General features: G+C 36.2%; 1 protein-coding gene and 1 long non-coding RNA gene across 5 annotated transcripts in view; one reads left to right on the forward strand and one right to left on the reverse strand.

Moving 5' to 3' along the window:
* Positions 1-18,949, forward strand: part of TRPM3 (transient receptor potential cation channel subfamily M member 3) — an 814,585-nt gene that overhangs the window by 528 nt on the left and 795,108 nt on the right. The window lies entirely within an intron of this gene.
* Positions 306-18,949, reverse strand: part of LOC128649309 (uncharacterized) — a 56,409-nt gene continuing 37,765 nt past the window's right edge. Inside the window, exon 3 of the long non-coding RNA XR_008400660.1 lies at positions 306-1,469. This is a non-coding gene — a long non-coding RNA (uncharacterized LOC128649309). The remainder of the gene's footprint in view (positions 1,470-18,949) is intronic.

Genomic DNA, 18,949 nt, shown 5'->3' on the forward strand with positions numbered 1-18,949 from the left:
ATTTTACACAATCGCTGATGGTAAATATGTGTCCATCACTATCTGTCTTTTTTTCCCTGTGGGACATTTGTGATGTAGGGATACTAAAGGAATCCATTTATGGGAACAAAAGACTGTCACAGCTGATAAAATGGTTATTTCCTAGGTCACTGTTTAACCCGGGGAGAGATAGAACAAATCAGATGTGAGCATCTCTCAGTGATTTAAGGGTTAGACATATTTTGCAGAAGTACATTTTAATATGATGTTGAAAAGGACATAGAATTGCTATATTATGTTCTATCACAAAACAACCAACACCATAATACAATTATTTTGCATTCAACCATTAAAGTTAATGTATATTATACATACTTATATCAGATTATGATTTAGTTATAAAAAGGCAAATGTAATTACTCATTACTATTTTCACAGTTGTGGAAATTATCCTCAAAATTAAGAAATATAACCATTGTATTGATAATTGTAATGAAAGATTAAAATGACATGCTATAGTCTGGTCATGTAAAACTGTAAATAATATTTGCTCCTTGACCTGTCCAAAGTTATATACCCATCTAAAATGTTTTTATACTGTGTTCGTGTCTACCATTTCTGCTGGTTATGCAACATACTCACTCGTCTTTTGATACAGCAGTACTTTGAAAATACTTCCAAACCATCCACTCTGCAATGTTAGAATGACCATTGTGTATTAAACAACATCATACTAAATAAATAAAAAGCATGCATGTAATGTACTGGACCTGTAAAATATTTTCTATCTATCGTCTAAAATTAGGTTGTAGATTTCCAATGGTGAAAATGAGTTTTGACAATCCTTTCATATATACAGCATGCTGCCTGAACCCATCTGCTCTTACAGAACATGTGAGATATTACAGAAAACAAAAACGATGCAGTGCAGACCCTTAGAATGCTGAAGTACTTCATATGATTGTGATAGAAGGGTTAGCCTCTTCATGGGAAATCAGTTACAGAGCTGCAGCTAGGACGAGTATTTTATGCCAGGTCTCTGACAGATGTCAGCACAATAATGACAAGAGGCTTTTCCAGAGGACGCATGCTCATGCTGAAGAATTAGAAATAGGACAAGTAATGATATGCTTAGTTGTGACACTCGGTGAATAAGAAAACACTGCTTGTGAGAAACTGAATATAAATTACATTTGTAACTAAGCAAATCTTACATAATGTTTTTTTATAAATATATTTATGCAATTGATGCTGATTTAATCTGTCAAGGAAGATGCTTTACTTCTGTTATGCATATGTATATGCACAGTAATATACAGTTTGTATCCTGCTGTTAACATAGTTGCAAATATGTTAACTCATTCTGTCCTTGAACATCACACAAGGATTCCCAGCCTCCAATGCTCGTAGTCGTGGGGGAATCCATTATGTTGCTAGATTGCATTTTACTACTCAATAACTCTTATGTTGCTGGAGGATCTCATGATGTTCTGCAAAATTGGAAAGGGAATAATGAATGTAATAGTATACTCCTTATGTTCCGCAACACATTAAGCTGGTTTGTACTTTTCATGCTTTACTCTGAAAACCAGTGTATTCATGTGTACATGTGGATCTGAAGACATTTTTTTAATTGTGTAGTTTTAAATAAATGTGCTCTGCAAAAGCAGATGAACAAAAATCTAAAAAGTTGTTTTGTAGACATTAGAGTATATATAGCATTTCAGTTTGTCAATATACAATAACATTGTTTTAAGTTGATATTTCTAGTGATAGATTATGCATTGTGGGGAAATCAGATCTTTTTTTCTATTGTACAAGTTTAAGATAGATAGATAGATAGATAGATAGATAGATAGATAGATAAATAGATATAATATATTAGCTATACAATTTGATGACAATATATAAAATGCTGAAACAAAACACTATTCTGTCTTTTCTAAACTAGTGTACTGATAACCTAAAAGATCTATTTCTCTCTCCCTGATGAATTTTTTCACTAAAAACAAACTACCCAGCTCTTCTTCCCTAATTATCATTACTTGTTACTTGCAGAGGTTAAATCCTTATGTGTCACATAATAATCCAGATCTTACAATATTTTATAACCACTGTAGCCCAGCTATTCCGATGGGCTTTTATGTCCGGCCTATTTTAAACAGTTGAAAGACCACCTGCTCAGAGATGCATTCACAAGTCATTGAACCAACAAATCAATTAGTCTATCACCCAGCTATCATAGAAAAACAGCATATTTACCAAGCAACATTGTGCTGTACCGTACAATACAACACCTCATAGATTATCAAAAGATCTCAGCCTTTTGTGTTTTATCACATTATGTACACATTAATAGCACCACAATGGTACAGCTATAGATAAACGTCAAATGAGAGTTCACTATTAAACACTGATTTTCACATACTTATAACTATTGACAGGATGAACCAATATGACAATTTTGTTGGTCAAATTGAGTAAAGGCTAGATTATGAGTGGATCACTATTTATCGCTCCCGTTCTCATGCTAACTGTGATCGACTTCAGATTTTTGCGAGCATTGGATACCGTATATATTACAAGATGAAATTAAAAAGTTTTAACTCCCCCGACGCGCACATAAAGCCAAAGTTACAATATCGCAATAACGTTAACGTATTCTCCCATAGACTTCAATGGAGCGTGAAAAATGGAAAAAAAACTAGCACCCAACAAGTCGTGTGAACACAATCGCATTTTCTCAAGTATGCTAACTGAACATGAAGAGACCTATTTATCAAGCTCCATATGGAGCTTGAAGCCCCGTGTTTCTGGCGAGCCTTCAGACGAGCTAAAGACTGCTGTCCGCCTGCTCTGAGGCTGTGGACAGACATCGCTGATTGGCTGCAAATCTGCAAGGGGCGGCATTGCACCGGCAGTTCACAAGAACTGCTGGTGCAATGATAAATGCTGAGAGCGTATGCTGTCTGCATTTATCGATGTGCAGCGGACATGATCCGCAATATCGGATCATGTCCACTCACACGTTCTTAAATAGGCCCCGAAATATCAAGATTCCATATAGCAGCATATTTATTCATAAGTAAATACTTCTTTATACATATATATATATATATATATATATATATATATATATATATATATATATATATATATATATATATGTGTGTGTGTGTGTGTGTTTTGGTCAAATATATATCTATATATAGTGATGATTAAATATAGGTATAGAGATATACAGATATATAGGAATATATTTTTATATATACTTAAAAAATATTGCCCTAGGTAAAGAACATTGAAATGTGAAATATTTACACTAAAAACACAGTATAACAATTTACTAAATTTGATTATTGCATAAATAGGATTGTCCATGTTTTCAGCTAGTTGACTGCAAAAGGCTCCATTGCACACACACACATATATATATATATATATATATATATACATATGTATTTATGTGTTTGCATGTGTCTATATGTCTGTAAATACATATATACACATATAAATACATATATATATATATATATATATATATATATATATATATATATATATATATATATAAATACAATATATACATACATATTTATCATGTGCATGTATATATCTCTATGTTAAAACCCTTTCCATGTCTTTTTTTCTAACACCTGAGACCTTATATCTTTGAGCCCAATAATTTTTATTAGATGGTGTTATTATGAGTGTAACTTTTAAATATAATTTTGATGTGTTTTGTGCAACTTTGTATTCGAGCGTAACAGTTAACCAGAGCTCTGAGGTCATGCTATCCCGACACGTGTTAGATTCAATTGCGCTAGAGTGAATATGTTTACTTTCAACTTGTAATATGCGTGCTACTTCCAAAATGCACAAACACCCATGATAAACCCAACAACGCTCGCGCTCAACAGTTAGTGTGCCACTCGTAATTTGTCCCTTAGTCTTTTTAAAACATTTTTATTAGTTTTGAATACAACCCCAATTTTAAAAAAGTTAGGAGAGTATGTAAAATGCAAAAAAAACAACAAAGAAAAAGAGTAATTTTAAAATTCAATTATGATGTTTTACTTTGTGAATTCAATGTATTTTTGAAAATATATACTAATTTCAAATCTGATGACTGCAACACATTCCCAAAAAGTTGGGACAGGGGCAAATTGGGACTAACAGCAATGCGACAAGTTGAAATAAGAAGGTGATGAAAAACAGGTGAGGCAATCATGTAGCCGGACAGATAGCTCAGCATGCTAAGACACTGTGGCTGAGTACTGTAGCAACCCAAGGGTTGCAGGTCTGATCCCCGGTGATGTCCACTCGGCCTTTCATCCTTCCGAGGTTGATAAAATGAGCAGCGCCTTGAGACCCTTATGGGTGATTAGCCACGCTTTACAAGTACCCCATACATACATGTAATCATATCTAAGGAGCCTCCAAAATGGCCTAGTCCTTCAAGAGCAAGAATGGGTTGAGGATCGCCAATCTGCCAACAGCGAATAATACAACATTTCCCAAAGACAAATCGATAGGATTTTGGGCATTTCACCTTCTACAATGCACAATATAATTAACCCCTTAATGACCACAGCACTTTTCCATTTTCTGTCCGTTTGGGACCAAGGCTATTTTTACATTTTTGCGGTGTTTGTGTTTAGCTGTAATTTTCATCTTACTCATTTACTGTACCCACACATATTATATACCGTTTTTCTCGCCATTAAATGGACTTTCTAAAGATACCATTATTTTCATCATATCTTATAATTTACTATAAAAAAAATTATAAAATATGAGGAAAAATTGAAAAAAAAACCAATTTTTCTAACTTTGACCCCCAAAATCTGTTACATATCTACAACCACCAAAAAACACCTATGCTAAATAGTTTCTAAATATTGTCCTGATTTTAGAAATACCCAATGTTTACATGTTCTTTGCTTTTTTTGCAAGTTATAGGGCAATAAATACAAGTAGCACATTGCTATTTCCAAACCATTTTTTTTTCAAAATTAGCGCTAGTTACATTAGAACACTGATATCTTTCAGGAATCTCTGAATATCCATTGACATGTATATATTTTTTTTTAGTAGACAACCCAAAGTATTGATCTAAGCCCATTTTGGTATATTTCATGCCACCATTTCACCGCCAAATGCGATCAAATAAAAAAAATGTTCACTTTTTCACAAATTTTTTCACAAACTTTAGGTTTCTCACTGAAATTATTTACAAACAGCTTGTGCAATTATGTCACAAATGGTTGTAAATTCTTCTCTGGGATCCCCTTTGTTCAGAAATAGCATACTTATATGGCTTTGGTGTTGCTTTTTGGTAATTAGAATGCCACTAAATGCCACTGCGCAACACACGTGTATTATGCCCAGCAGTGAAGGGGTTAATTAGGGAGCATGTAGGGAGTTTTTTGGGGTAATTTTAGCTTTAGTGTAGTGTAGTAGACAACCCCAAGTATTGATCTAGGCCCATTTTGGTATATTTCATGCCACCATTTCACCGCCAAATGCGATCAAATTAAAAAAAAACGTTAAATTTTTCACAATTTTAGGTTTCTCAATGAAATCATTTACAAACAGATTGTGCAGTTATGGCACAAATGGTTGTAAATGCTTCTCTGGGATCCCCTTTGTTCAGAAATAGCAGACATATATGGCTTTGGCGTTGCTTTTTGGTATTTTGAAGGCCGCTAAATGCCGCTGCGCATCACACGTGTATTATGGCTAGCAGTGAAGGGGTTAATTAGGTAGCTTGTAGGGAGCTTGCAGGGTTAATATTAGATTTAGTGTAGAGCTCAGCCTCCCACCGTAAACATCAGACCCCCTGATCCCTCCCAAACAGCTCTCTTCCCTCCCCCACCCCACAATTGTCCCCGCCATCTTAAGTACTGGCAGAAAGTCTGCCAGTACTAAAATAAAAGCTATATTTGTTTTTTTGGTGGGTTTTTTTAAAAGCATATTTACATATGCTGCTGTGTACTATCCCCCTTAGCCCCCAACCTCACTGATCCCCCCCCCAAACAGCTCTATAACCCTCCCACTCTAACTTAATGGGCGCCATCTTGGGTACTGGCAGCTGTCTGCCAGTACCCAGTTTAGACAAAAAAATGTTGTTTTTTGCATTTTTTTAACTTTTCTGTAGTGTAGCTTCCCCCCACACAAAAACCAACCCCCCACCCCTCCACGATCTCTTTTTGTGGGTTTTTTTGTATGTGATTATATGGCCCTTTTAACTTTATACTGTTTATTGATTTTCTGTAGTGTAGCGGTTCCCACCCGCTCCCGCCCCGTGCACGCGCCCGCCCGCCACCCTCCGTGCACGCGCGCGCGTCCGTGCGCGCCCCCGACGGTGCCGCCCCCGATCCCGCCCCCCCCCCGACGTCACACGGCACACCGATGGCCGCCCACCCGCCTCCCAAGTCGGCTCCCACCCACCAACGATACCGGCCATCGATGTCCGGTGCAGAGAGGGCCACAGAGTGGCTCTCTCTGCATCGGATGGCCATGTATGGTTATTGCAGGATGCCTCCTTATCGAGGCATCACTGCAATAACCGGAAAGCAGCTGAAAGCGAGCAGGATCGCTTCCAGCTGCTTTCCACACCGAGGACGTGCAGGGTACGTTCTCAGGCATTAACTGCCTTTTTTTTGAGGACGTACCCTGCACGTCCTCGGTCATTAAGGGGTTAAAGATTCAAGGAATCTGGGAAAATCTCAGTGTGTAAAGGGCAAGGCTGAAAACCACTTCTGAATGTGCATGATCTCTGATCCCTCAGACGTCACTCTCTCAAAAACCATTATGAGTTTGTAATGGATATCCTGACATGGACTCGGGAATTATTTTGGTAAACCTTGTCAGTCAATAACATTCGTTGCTGCATCCACAGATGCAAGATAAGACTTTACTATACAAAGCAGAAGCCATACATCAACACTGTCCAGATAGATCTCCGACTTCTGTGGCTTCAGTCTCATACGAGATGGACAGTAGCACAGTGGAATTGTGTTTTGTGGTCTGGCAAGTTGACATTTCAAATAGTTTTTTGAAAAAACAGCCCCCATGTTCTCTGTGCCAAAGAGGAAAATTACAATCCAAGTTGTTCTTGTGTCAGTGTCAGGTCCAAAAGCCAGCGTCTGTCATAGTATGGGGGTGTGTCAGTGCCCATGGCATGGGTAACTTGAACATCTGTGATGGGCACCCTTAATGCAGACATATATCTATAAGTTTTGGAGCAACACATGCTGCCATCCAGACGTAGTCTTTTTCAGGGACGTCCCTGCATTTTCCAGCAAGACAACGCCAAACCACACTTTGCCCGGATTACAAGTGCATGGTTGCATTAGCAGAAAGTGTGGGTGCCAGCATGGCCTGTCTGCAGTCCTGACCTGCTTCAGATTGAGTATGTGTGGTGCATTATGAAGCACAAAATAAGGCAACAAAGGCCCCATACAGTTGCACAGCTGAAGAAATGCATAATGGATGAATGGGGGAAAATTCTGCTTGCCAAACTTAACTAACTGGTGTCTTCATTGCCCAAATTCTTAATAAGTGTTATTAAAAGAAAAGGTGATGTTATACAGTGGTAAACAGTCGACTGTCCCAACTTTTTTGGAGTGTGTTTCAGCCCTCAGATTTGAAATGAGTGTATATTTTTAAAAATACATTAAATCCACTAAGTAAAACATCTAATAATGTGTTTTCAATATAGTACAGAGTGCATTGAATTTGTTTGTTTTTACATTTTCCTTACTGTCCCAACTTTTTTGGAATTGGGATTGTATATAAATTTTCAGATTTGTGCATAACAATGTTTTATGCACATCCACATATATATATGGTGTACAAATATATACCGTAGAAAAGAAGCATTTAAATTTATTGACATTTTGGGGATCACATTCCCTTCATTAAAATAAACATTGGTGTAAAATGTGTGTGTATATATATATATATATATATATATATATATATATATATATATATATATATATATATAAATATGTATAAAAAAAAATATATACATACAATTATTAACCCCTAATCTGCCACTCCGGACATCGCCGCCACCGGAAAAAATGTATTTACCCCTATTCCGCTGCTTCCCGATATCGTCGCCACTATAATAAACCTATTAACCCCTAAACTGCCGCCCTCTCGCATCGCAAACACTATTTAAATCGTTATGGCCCATAACAATGCTTTTTCCCTAACGCCGCTATTACAAGTCTTGTCAGAATAGCTGTATTTCACACATTTTTGGCCGTCAAGTACCACACTTTAAGAAAAGTCCTTTTTCAATGGGACTTCCATAGCGCTGGTATTACAAGTTTTTCTGTGAGGCCAAAAAGTGAGCGGTACAGCTTTAAATGACAATATCCGTACCACCATCTAAAGTCAGTATTTATGAGTTTTACCTTACAAAGCTGTAACATAAAACTAATAACTAAAGTATTAAAAAGTACACTAACACCCATAAACTACCTATCAACCCCTAAAACGAGGCCCTCCCACATAGAAAACACTAAAATAAAATTATTAACCCCTAAACTGCCGCTCCGGACATCGGCGCCACCGGAAATTTTTTATTATCCCCTATTCTGCTGCTTCCCGACATCGTCACCACTATAATAATCCTATTAACCCCTCAACTGCCGCCCTCCCGCATCGCAAACACTATTTAAAGATTATTAACCCCTAATCTGCCGTCCGCCCACACCGCCGCTATAATAAACCTATTAACCCCTAAACCTAACCCTAACCTAACCCTAACCCCCCCCTAACTTAAATATAATTAAAATAAATTTAAATAAAACCTACTATTATTACCTAAATAATTCCTATTTAAAACTAAATACTTACCTGTAAAATAAAACCTAAGCTAGCTACAATATAACCAATAGTTATATTGTAGCTAGCTTAGGTTTTATTTTTATTTTACAGGTAAGTTTGTATTTATTTTAACTAGGTAGACTAGTTAGTAAATAGTTATTATCTATTTACTAACTACCTAGTTAAAATAAATACAAACTAACCTGTAAAATCAAACCTAACCTGCCTTACACTAAAAACTAACATTACAATAAAATAAAATAAATTAATACAATACATTTATCTAAATTACAAAAAATAAACACTAAATTACAAAAAATAAAAAACAAAATTATCAAAAATAAAAAAGAATTATTCATAATCTAATAGCCCTATCAAAATAAAAAAGCTGCCCCCAAAATAAAAAAGGGCCTTCTGCGGAACATTGCCCCAAAGAAATCAGCTCTTTTACCTGTAAAAAAAAAAATGCAAACAACCCCCCAACAGTAAAACCCACCACCCACACAACAAAACCCCCCAAATAAAAACTAAAAATCTAAATAAACCTAAGATAACCATTTGGATGGGCATTGCCCTTAAAAGGGCATTTAGCTCTTTTACTGCCCAAACCCTAAGCTAAAAATAAAACCCACCCAATAAACCCTTAAAAAAACCTAACACTAGCCCCCGACGATCCACTTACAGTTTTTGAAGACCAGATATCCATCCTCATCCAGACAGCAGAAGTCTTCATCCAAGCAGGCAGAAGTCTTCATCCAGACGGCATTTTCTATCTTTTTCCATCCAGCATCTTCTATCTTCATCCATCCGGCGCAGAGCAGATCCATCTTCAAGACATTCGGCGCGGAGCATTCTCTTCTTCCGATGGTCAACGAAGAATTAACTTTCCCTTTAAGGTACTTCATCCAAGGTGTCGTCCTATTGGCTGATTGCAACAGCCAATAGGATTTGTTCACCTTTATTTCCTATTGGCTAATAGAATTCTATCAGCCAATCGGAATGTAAGGGATGCCATCTTGGATGATGTACCTTAAAGGGAAACTTCATTCTTCATTGACCATCGGAAGAAGAGGATGCTCCGCGCCGGATGTCTTGAAGATGGACCCGCTCCGTGCCGGATGGATCAAGATAGACAATGTCGTCTAGATGAAGTAGATGAAGACTTCTGCCCGCTTGGATGAAGAATTCTGCCGGCTTTGAGGAGGACTTCTGCCCGCTTGGATGAAGACTTCTGCCACCTGGATGAGGATGGATGTCTGGTCTTCGAAAACTGTAAGTGGTTTATTGGGTGGGTTTTATTTTTAGCTTAGGGTTTGGGCAGTAAAAGAGCTAGATGCCCTTTTAAGGGCAATGCCCATCCAAATCCCCTTTTCAGGGCAATAGTTAGCTTAGGTTTATTTAGATAGGTTTTTATTTGGGGGGTTTGGTTGTGTGGGTGGTGGGTTTTACCTTTGGGGGGTTGTTTGTATTTTTTTTTACAGGTAAAAGAGCTGATTTCTTTGGGGCAATGCCCCGCAAAAGGTCCTTTTAAGGGCCATTGGTAGATTAGTGTAGGCTAGGGTTTTTTTTATTTTGGGGGGGGCTTGTTTATTTTGATAGAGCTATTAGATTAGGAGTAATTCTTTTTTATTTTTGATAATCTTGTTTTTTATTTTGTGTAATTTAGTGTTTATTTTTTGTAATTTAGATAAATGTATTATATTAATTTAATTTATTTTATTTTAATGTTAGTTTTTAGTGTAAGGCAGGTTAGGTTTTTTTGTAAGGCAGGTTAGGTTTTATTTTACAGGTAAGTTTGTATTTATTTTAACTAGGTAGTTAGTAAATAGTTAATAACTATTTACTAACTAGTCTACCTAGTTAAAATAAATACAAACTTACCTGTAAAATAAAAATAAAACCTAAGTTAGCTACATTATAACTATTAGTTATATTGTAGCTAGCTTAGGTTTTATTTTACAGGTAAGTATTTAGTTTTAAATAGGAATTATTTAGTTAATAATTGTAAGTTTATTTAGATTTATTTTAATTATATTTAAGTTAGGGAGGGTTAGGGTAACGTTATGTTTAGGGGTTAATAGGTTTATTATAGCGGCAGTGTGGGCAGACGGCAGATTAGGGGTTAATAATCTTTAAATAGTGTTTGCGATGCGGGAGGGCGGTGGTTTAGGGGTTAATAACTGTAATGTAAGTGGTGGCGATGTTAGGGGCAGCAGATTAGGGGTTAATAGTTGTATTTATGTGGCGATGATGTTAAGGGCGGCAGATTAGTGGTTAATAGTTTTATGTAGGTGGCGACGATGTCGGGGGCAGCAGATTAGGGGTGTTTAGACGTGGGCTTTATGCTAGAGAGTTAGGTTTAAAGGTAACTTTTTCTTTCCCCATAGATATCAATGGGGATGCGTTACGGCGCTTTTGTTTCCGCGATCGCAGGTGTTAGGCTTTTTTTTTGCCGGCTCTCTCCATTGATGTCTATGGGGAAGTCGTGCACGAGCACGTCAAAGCAGCACTTGTATTTGAGTGAGGTATGGAGCTCAACGCAACCATATCGCCTGCACAAGCCTGCTTTTTGCAAACCTGTAATAGCAGCTCTATAGGGAGGTGAGCGGTGAAAATTACATACAAGTAATTAGCGAGCAACCATAACACAAAACTCGTAATCTGGCTAACTGACATTCTTAACTCTTTAAAAATGTGCTTCTTGATCATGGAAACCAATTTAATCAAGCTTCCAAAGCACATTTCTTGTGCTGACGTTGCTTTCAAACTAAGTAGTGCGTGGTGCAACAAATTATAGTAGATGTTACCTCCCCGCTCTTTGAGTTTGCATGGTCTGCCACTTTTTAGCTGAGCTATTGTTGCTCTTAAATATTTCCACTTCACAATGAAATTTCATAAAGTAACTTGTGGCAGAGGTGGCACCCTTAGTAACTGAGCTCTTCAGTATGACCCATTATACAGTCAATATTTGTCTATGGAGATTTTATGGCTATTTTATGTACATGTTAGCAGTCGATGTGGATTAAACACATAAACTCAATAATTAATAGGGTTGACCAGATACATTTGTCCTAATTGTGTATTACAATTCCAGCTTAAATTATGTTTAAACACATAGGTAAATCCTGATTGGGCACCATAAGCATTTAAGTTCTAGAGCAGAACATGGACAGAAAGTCAGCACCAGCAGTCACTGACCCACCAATCAACAGCCACGCCAGGCTCAGTAGTTGCAATGCTCCAGAACAAGACTTTATTCATTTTTTTAACATATGTGGGGTTAATAATGCAAAAATGTTTGTCCATAAAAATACTGTTCTTACCATGTGTTTAACATAATTATACTTTCACTGTATCCTTTTTTTAATTACATTTTAACACTGCTAAAAGTAACTTGAGATTTTCATTTTGCACTGAATTATTACCATGCGATCATTTCTAATGATTCAGTTTTTAGTCCATCTTAATATCATTCATTAAGCAGAGCTGGATGTTTAATTAACAGGATATGATACAGTAGCAACATTGCCAGACATATAAATACAATATGTTGTTCTAAGCAATGAAACACATGCATTTCATGATCACTAATCCTCCAGTGATTCTGATTTTCATGGACTGGCATTTCGTTTCAAAAGCATAAAGCCGGTTGTTAGAAAATTGATGTGCTTCTCAAAACATGTCATTGGATGAATAGATTGTTCTACATTACTGAACTGAAATACTATCTAAATGTATTGAAGGAATCAACTTATAAATGAATCCATGTTCCATATTAAATCATTTGCAAATATATGCAGCATAATGTAAACCTTCACTATCCTTCACAGTATAAGTACTGTTTTTTTCCAGTGAAGGAAGTGTCTACAGTAGTTTATAATGTTCTAAAATGCATCTTATCATTCTATTCCTACAATGTGTGCTTAGATCAGTGTTTTTCAACCAGTGTGCCGTGGCACACTAGTGTGCCGTGAGAGATCCTCAGGTGTGCCGCGGCAGACTGACAACAGTGCGGGGGTGTTTGTGAATGAATGTCAATATGTCATGTATAGTTTGTAGGAGGCATGGCATGACAGCACAGTACAGTGTGTGTGTGTATATATATATATATATATATATATATATATATATATATATATATATATATATATATATATATATATATATATATATATATATATATGTATATATATATATATATCCTGTATTAGGCTACAATGTGTGATTTTGTAAAATTTTGGGATGGTGGTGTGCCACAGGATTTTTTAATGTAAAAAAGTGTGCCACGGCAAAAAAAAGGTTGCAAATCACTGGCTTAGATGTTAGTAAAATATTGGGATAAATTCACTAATGTGTTTTACCTCCAGTAATATAAGTTTTGCAAATTCCTATGTTCTTCAGTGCAACTTAATTTCAGTCAAACATAGTTTATTATGTTTCTCTGAAGTTTTTCTTCATAATATGCAAAGCATCAATTTCAGAATGAATTTATTCTGAAATCAGTTTTGTATGTTTTTCTGGAATATTAGTGTTTTATGTAAGAAGGTCCTAAAATTTGTATTTTTTTTTTCAGTACTTTTGTCTGTACACTCTATTGTTTTTGTAACAGACGGCAACAAATAGGACAGAGCTTCTTAGAAGCTTCCGTCTAGTTCATCTTGTACAGTAGTTTAATACCCTGCCATAATCATATAGCCCTGCCTGTAGTGAAAGTATGGACAGACGAGGATATTCAATTCATCAGGTAACTATAGTTATTTTACCTTATGCTACATTAATAATGAATACAATCTTATGCAATCATTAATACAAATTTCCAAATTTTAGAAAATTTATACATTTGGCAATTTCTAGCATGTTCATATATAGTAATTTAAATGTGCTTATCTTTCCTAACCAACCTCAATATTAACTTACTCGTCTTACATAAATGCCTCCTTTTACAGCAATATGAGACACGGTCCTACTGGAAATACATAAAATGTCACATTTCTGAGCACTTTTACCTCACTTTCTAAAGGAAAAGGCAAATATATTGCTAAATTAATCTGGTTGTATTCCACAAATCAGTATCTGTTTTTCTGTTGCTAGTTATGTGTATTCTAGCTGTGAAGCTTCTATATACCATAGTATTATTTCAATATTTACCAACTTCTTATGTAAAAATTCTCTTTATATTGATTTGTTCTCTACGTAATATTTGCAATATGGAAAAACTTACAATTGTTGTCAATTTTACTTTTGTCAGACTGTACCAAGGTTGTTTCCCTTCCTGCTTGACTAGTTTATTATGCAAAGTAACTAAATCTTGCAAGTCCCGTTGAGTGTTATAAAGTCAGTCCTCTATATTCACTAAGGTTGGAAAGAACTCAACTTTCTTTCCAGTCTCTGCTATCAAATACTGCCAAACTCTAAGAATGGATATAAGAATATCTTTTTGTAAATATCCAAATTAAAATAGCAAAGGAATCAGAGGTTACAGAAAAAGTTGTTCTAATGTTAATGAAATAATGAGACTATTTCTCAACATAATTGCGTAAGTGCCCTTACAGGTACAGTTATATTTTAATGGATTTCCTTACAAGCATACAGGGGAGTCAGTCGTTATGGCTGAGAAGCCCAAAGAAGTAAACAAGTGAGAGTAGGTGAGGACCGAAGGTGGGAAATACAGTTTTTTTGTTTTTAATCTGTGTGAGGATGTTGTTAATATTTACTAATAAATATTCTCATCTCAATTATTGCTTATTTTAAACTTGCTACAATACTGCTTCTTTTCTAATTGTCTGTTTATTAAAATACCACCACCTTGTTTATTTCAGTAATAGGCATAATATAGTATAGTATATCTATCTATCTTCTATCTTTGTCTGTCTGTCTATCTGTCTACTTTAAATTAGAGAACTGAAAAAAGAATTTGTGCTGCTTTACAGGTATGTAAAATGTTCATGTTAAAAGTATAGCTTTGCCCACATGAATTAGTATACAGGTGGCCCTCGTTTTACAACGGTTCAATTTACACCGTTTCAGAATTACAACCTTTTTTTTCCAGTCATGTGACTGCTATTGAAAAGCATTGAGAAGCAGTGCATTTATTAAAATAACCAGTAAGTGGAGCTGTCCGCTTGTGTTGCAGCAAAGCCAAGCAAGCTGAAATTAATCAGTTTAACCAGACCTGAGCTATTGAGCAGATTTCAAAGGAACAAGATCTTCCTGTCTATAAATCAGTCCAGATTGAAATGCATAGAAAGATGCAAGTGAAGTCTGTGTTGTGTGATTGTTTAGCAAATGTTTTTGTTCATTTAACTTAGTTTAATTATATATTCTGTGTTGTGTGATTATTTTATTAGGTTTATAATGCTGTTTAGCATTTAAAGTCTTCATTTCAAAGCTTTAAAAATAATGTATTAGGTGTTACTTATGACACTTTTGAGAGGGGCCTGGAACCTATCTCCCTCACTTCCCATTGACTTACATTATAAACGGGGTTTTAATTTACAACGGTTTCAATTTACAACCATTCCTTCTGGAACCTAACCCTGGCGTAAACTGAGGGCTACCTGTACATATAAAATGTCATGTTCTGTGAATGTTAAAGGGACATGAAACACAAAAATTTTTCTTTCACGATTAAGAAAGAACATGCAATTTTAAACAACTTTCTAATTTACTTCTATTATCTAATTTGCTTCATTCTCTTGATATGCTTTGCTGAAAAGCATATCTAGATAGGATAAGTGTCTTCTGATTGGAGGCTGCACCTTAGATTCCTTGTGTGATTGGCTCACCGATGTGCATCACTATTTCTTCAATAAAGGATATCTAAAGAATGAAGCAAATTAGATAATAGAAGTAAATTGGAATGTTGTTTAACATTTTATTCTCTACCTGATTCATGAAAGAAAAAAAATGGGTTTAGTGTCCCTTTAAACTTAAAATCAGAGATGTAAGATCTTTGTGTAGACTTTTATTCCTGAGCAAATGCCATTTGCTATATAGAATTTAGCATTTTGTTTCCCCCATTATTGTGGTTGTGCATTTAGAGACATTAATATCAGGGAAATAAATGCAAACTATCGCCTAGATTTAGAGTTTTGTCGGTAAAGACCTGCGTAGCTAACGCTGCTTTTTTTCCCAGCGCACCCTTCAAACAACGCTGGTATTTAGAGTTGGCTGAGTGGCTGCGTTAGGCTCAGAAAAGGGAGTGTTGAGCCTAATTTAGCTCCACTTCAACCCTCAATACCAGCGTTGCTTACGGTAGCGGTAAGCTGGAAAAACGTGCTCATGCACGATATCCCCATAGGAAACAATGGGGCAGTTTGGGCTGAAAAAAACCTAACATCTGCAAAAAAGCAGCGTTCAGCTCCCAACGCAGCCCCATTGTTTCCTATGGGGAAACACTTTCTAAGTCTGCACCTAACACCCTAACATGAACCCCGAGTCTAAACACCCCTAACCTTACACTTATTAACCCCTAATCTGCCACCCCCGCTATCGCTGACACCTGCATTATATTATTAACCCCTAATCTGCCACTCCGGACACTGCCGCACCCTACATTATCCCTATAATCCCCTAATCTGCTGCCCCTCACCTCGCCGACACCTATATTATATTTATTAACCCCTAATCTGCCCCCCCAACGTCGCCGCTACCTACCTACACTTATTAACCCCTAATCTGCTGACTGGACCTCGCCACCACTATAATAAATGTATTAGCCCCTAAACCACTGCACTCCCGCCTCGCAAACACTATAATAAATAGTATTAACCCCTAATCTTCCCTCCCTAACATCGCCGCCACCTACCTACAATTATTAACCCCTAATCTCCCGCCCGCAACGTCGCCGCTACTATAATAAAGTTATTAACCCCTAAACCTAACTCTAACCCTAACCCTAACACCCCCCTAACATAAATATAATTTAAATTAAACAAAATAATATTCCTAAAATTAAATAAATTAATCCTATTTAAAACGAAATACTTACCTATAAAATAAACCCTAATATAGCCCCATAATTAATAATTACATTGTAGCTATTTTAGGATTTATATTTATTTTACAGGCAACTTTGTATTTATTTTAACTACGTACAATAGCTATTAAATAGTTAATAACTATTTAATAGCTTCCTAGTTAAAATAACTACAAAATTACCTGTAAAATAAATCCTAACCTAAGTTACAAATACACCTAACACTACACTATCATTAAAGGGACACTGTATCCCAAAAATGTATTTCATGATTCAGATACAGCATGTAATTTTAAACAACTTTCCAATTTACTTCCATTAAAAAAAATGTGCACAGTCTTTTATATTTACAATTTTTGAGTCACCAGATCCTACTGAGCATGTGCAAGAATTCACAGACTATACGTATATGCATTTGATTGTGATTGGCTGATTGCTATCACATGGTACAAGTGGAAATATACATAACTTTGAAATTTGTTGTAAGCTATATTAGGGTTTATTTTATAGGTAAGTATTTAGTTTTAAATAGGATAAATTTATTTAATTTTAGGAATATTATTTCATTTAATTTAAATTATATTTATGTTAGGGGGGTGTTAGGGTTAGGTTTAGGGGTTAATAACTTTATTATAGTAGCGGCGATGTTGCGGGCGGGAGATTAGGGGTCAATAATTGTAGGTAGGTGGTGGCGATGCTAGGGAGGGCAGATTATTGGTTAATATTATTTATTATAGTGTTTGCGAGGCGGGATTGAGGCGGTTTAGGGGTTAATACATTTATTATAGTGGCGATGAGTTCCGGTCGGCAGATTAGGGGTTAATAAGTGTAGGTAGGTAGCGGCGACGTTGGGGGGGCAGATTAGGGGTTAATAAATATAATGTAGGTGTTGGCGATGTTTAGGGGCAGCAGATTAGGGGTTCATAGGTATAATGTAGGTGGCGGCGGTGTCCGGTCGGCAGATTAGGGGTTAAAAATTTTTATTATAGTGGCGGTGATGTGGGGGGGCCTCGGTTTAGGGGTACATAGGTAGTTTATGGGTGTTAGTGTACTTTGTAGCACATTAGTTAAGAGCTTTATATTCATGCGTTAGCTCATAAAGCTCTTAACTACTGACTTTTTTTGGCGGTAGGAGTCTTGTCGGTAGAGGGTCTACCGCTCACTTGTTCCAAGACTCCAAATACCGGCATTAGGCAGATCCCATAGAAAAGATAGGATACGCAATTGGCGTAAGGGGATCTGCGGTAGCCTCGAGTCGCGGTAGGGAAGTGAGCGTTTAGACCCTTTCCTTCCTGACTCTAAATACCAGCGGGCGGTGAAATGCAGCGTTAGGACCCCTTAACGCTGTTTTGACGGCTAACGCCAAACTCTAAATCAAGGCGTATGTGAATTAATCTATCCTACTATGTTGATAACTTGTTGGGTGAAACTTAATGGAAGTGTTATGACTGAGTATTCTGTAGGCTGTTTAAAAAGTTACAATATGTTCAGAATCAAACAAATTCTAGATAGATAAGATAGATAGATAGATAGATAGATAGATAGATAGATAGATAGATAGATAGATAGATAGATAGATAGATAGATAGATAGATAATTAATTTACAGGTAGTAGCAGAGGAAACTTCAAGGTGAACTGGCAAATGCAAACAGTGCACATAAGCAAGCAATGTGCTGTAGGATAGCACAGTGACAGGTAATAGCTAGCAGGTAACCATTGCAGAGCAGCAGGTAAGTATCAAGTAAGAGCCAGCTGACAGTAGAAGAAAAAGGTTAGTGGGGTGAAATTGAAGGAAATGACTAGCAATATACAATTAACAGAAAAAGGCAAAAACATAAAAATGGCGTACAAGATACAAATAGTGAGTATGGTCCATCTGGATGCCGGGGCAGGAAAGGGGCAGAAGCAGGGGCTTATAATAATTTACATAGTATTAGTGGTGTTCCAAAGGCATAATATATACCAAAGGAAGGGAAGGGCCTCTGCCTAACACATTTGCATCCCAGTCAGATACAATGTTCATCTGCATGTTTCATGACAGAATAATACAACTGGTAGTATTTATTTTTATTACATTTTATATATAAAATTTATATATTGTATATATTAAGAATAGAAATACCTAGCTATATTTGGAGAACATG

This window comes from Bombina bombina, chromosome 2 (assembly GCF_027579735.1).
Source record: "Bombina bombina isolate aBomBom1 chromosome 2, aBomBom1.pri, whole genome shotgun sequence".
NCBI lineage: Eukaryota > Metazoa > Chordata > Amphibia > Anura > Bombinatoridae > Bombina > Bombina bombina.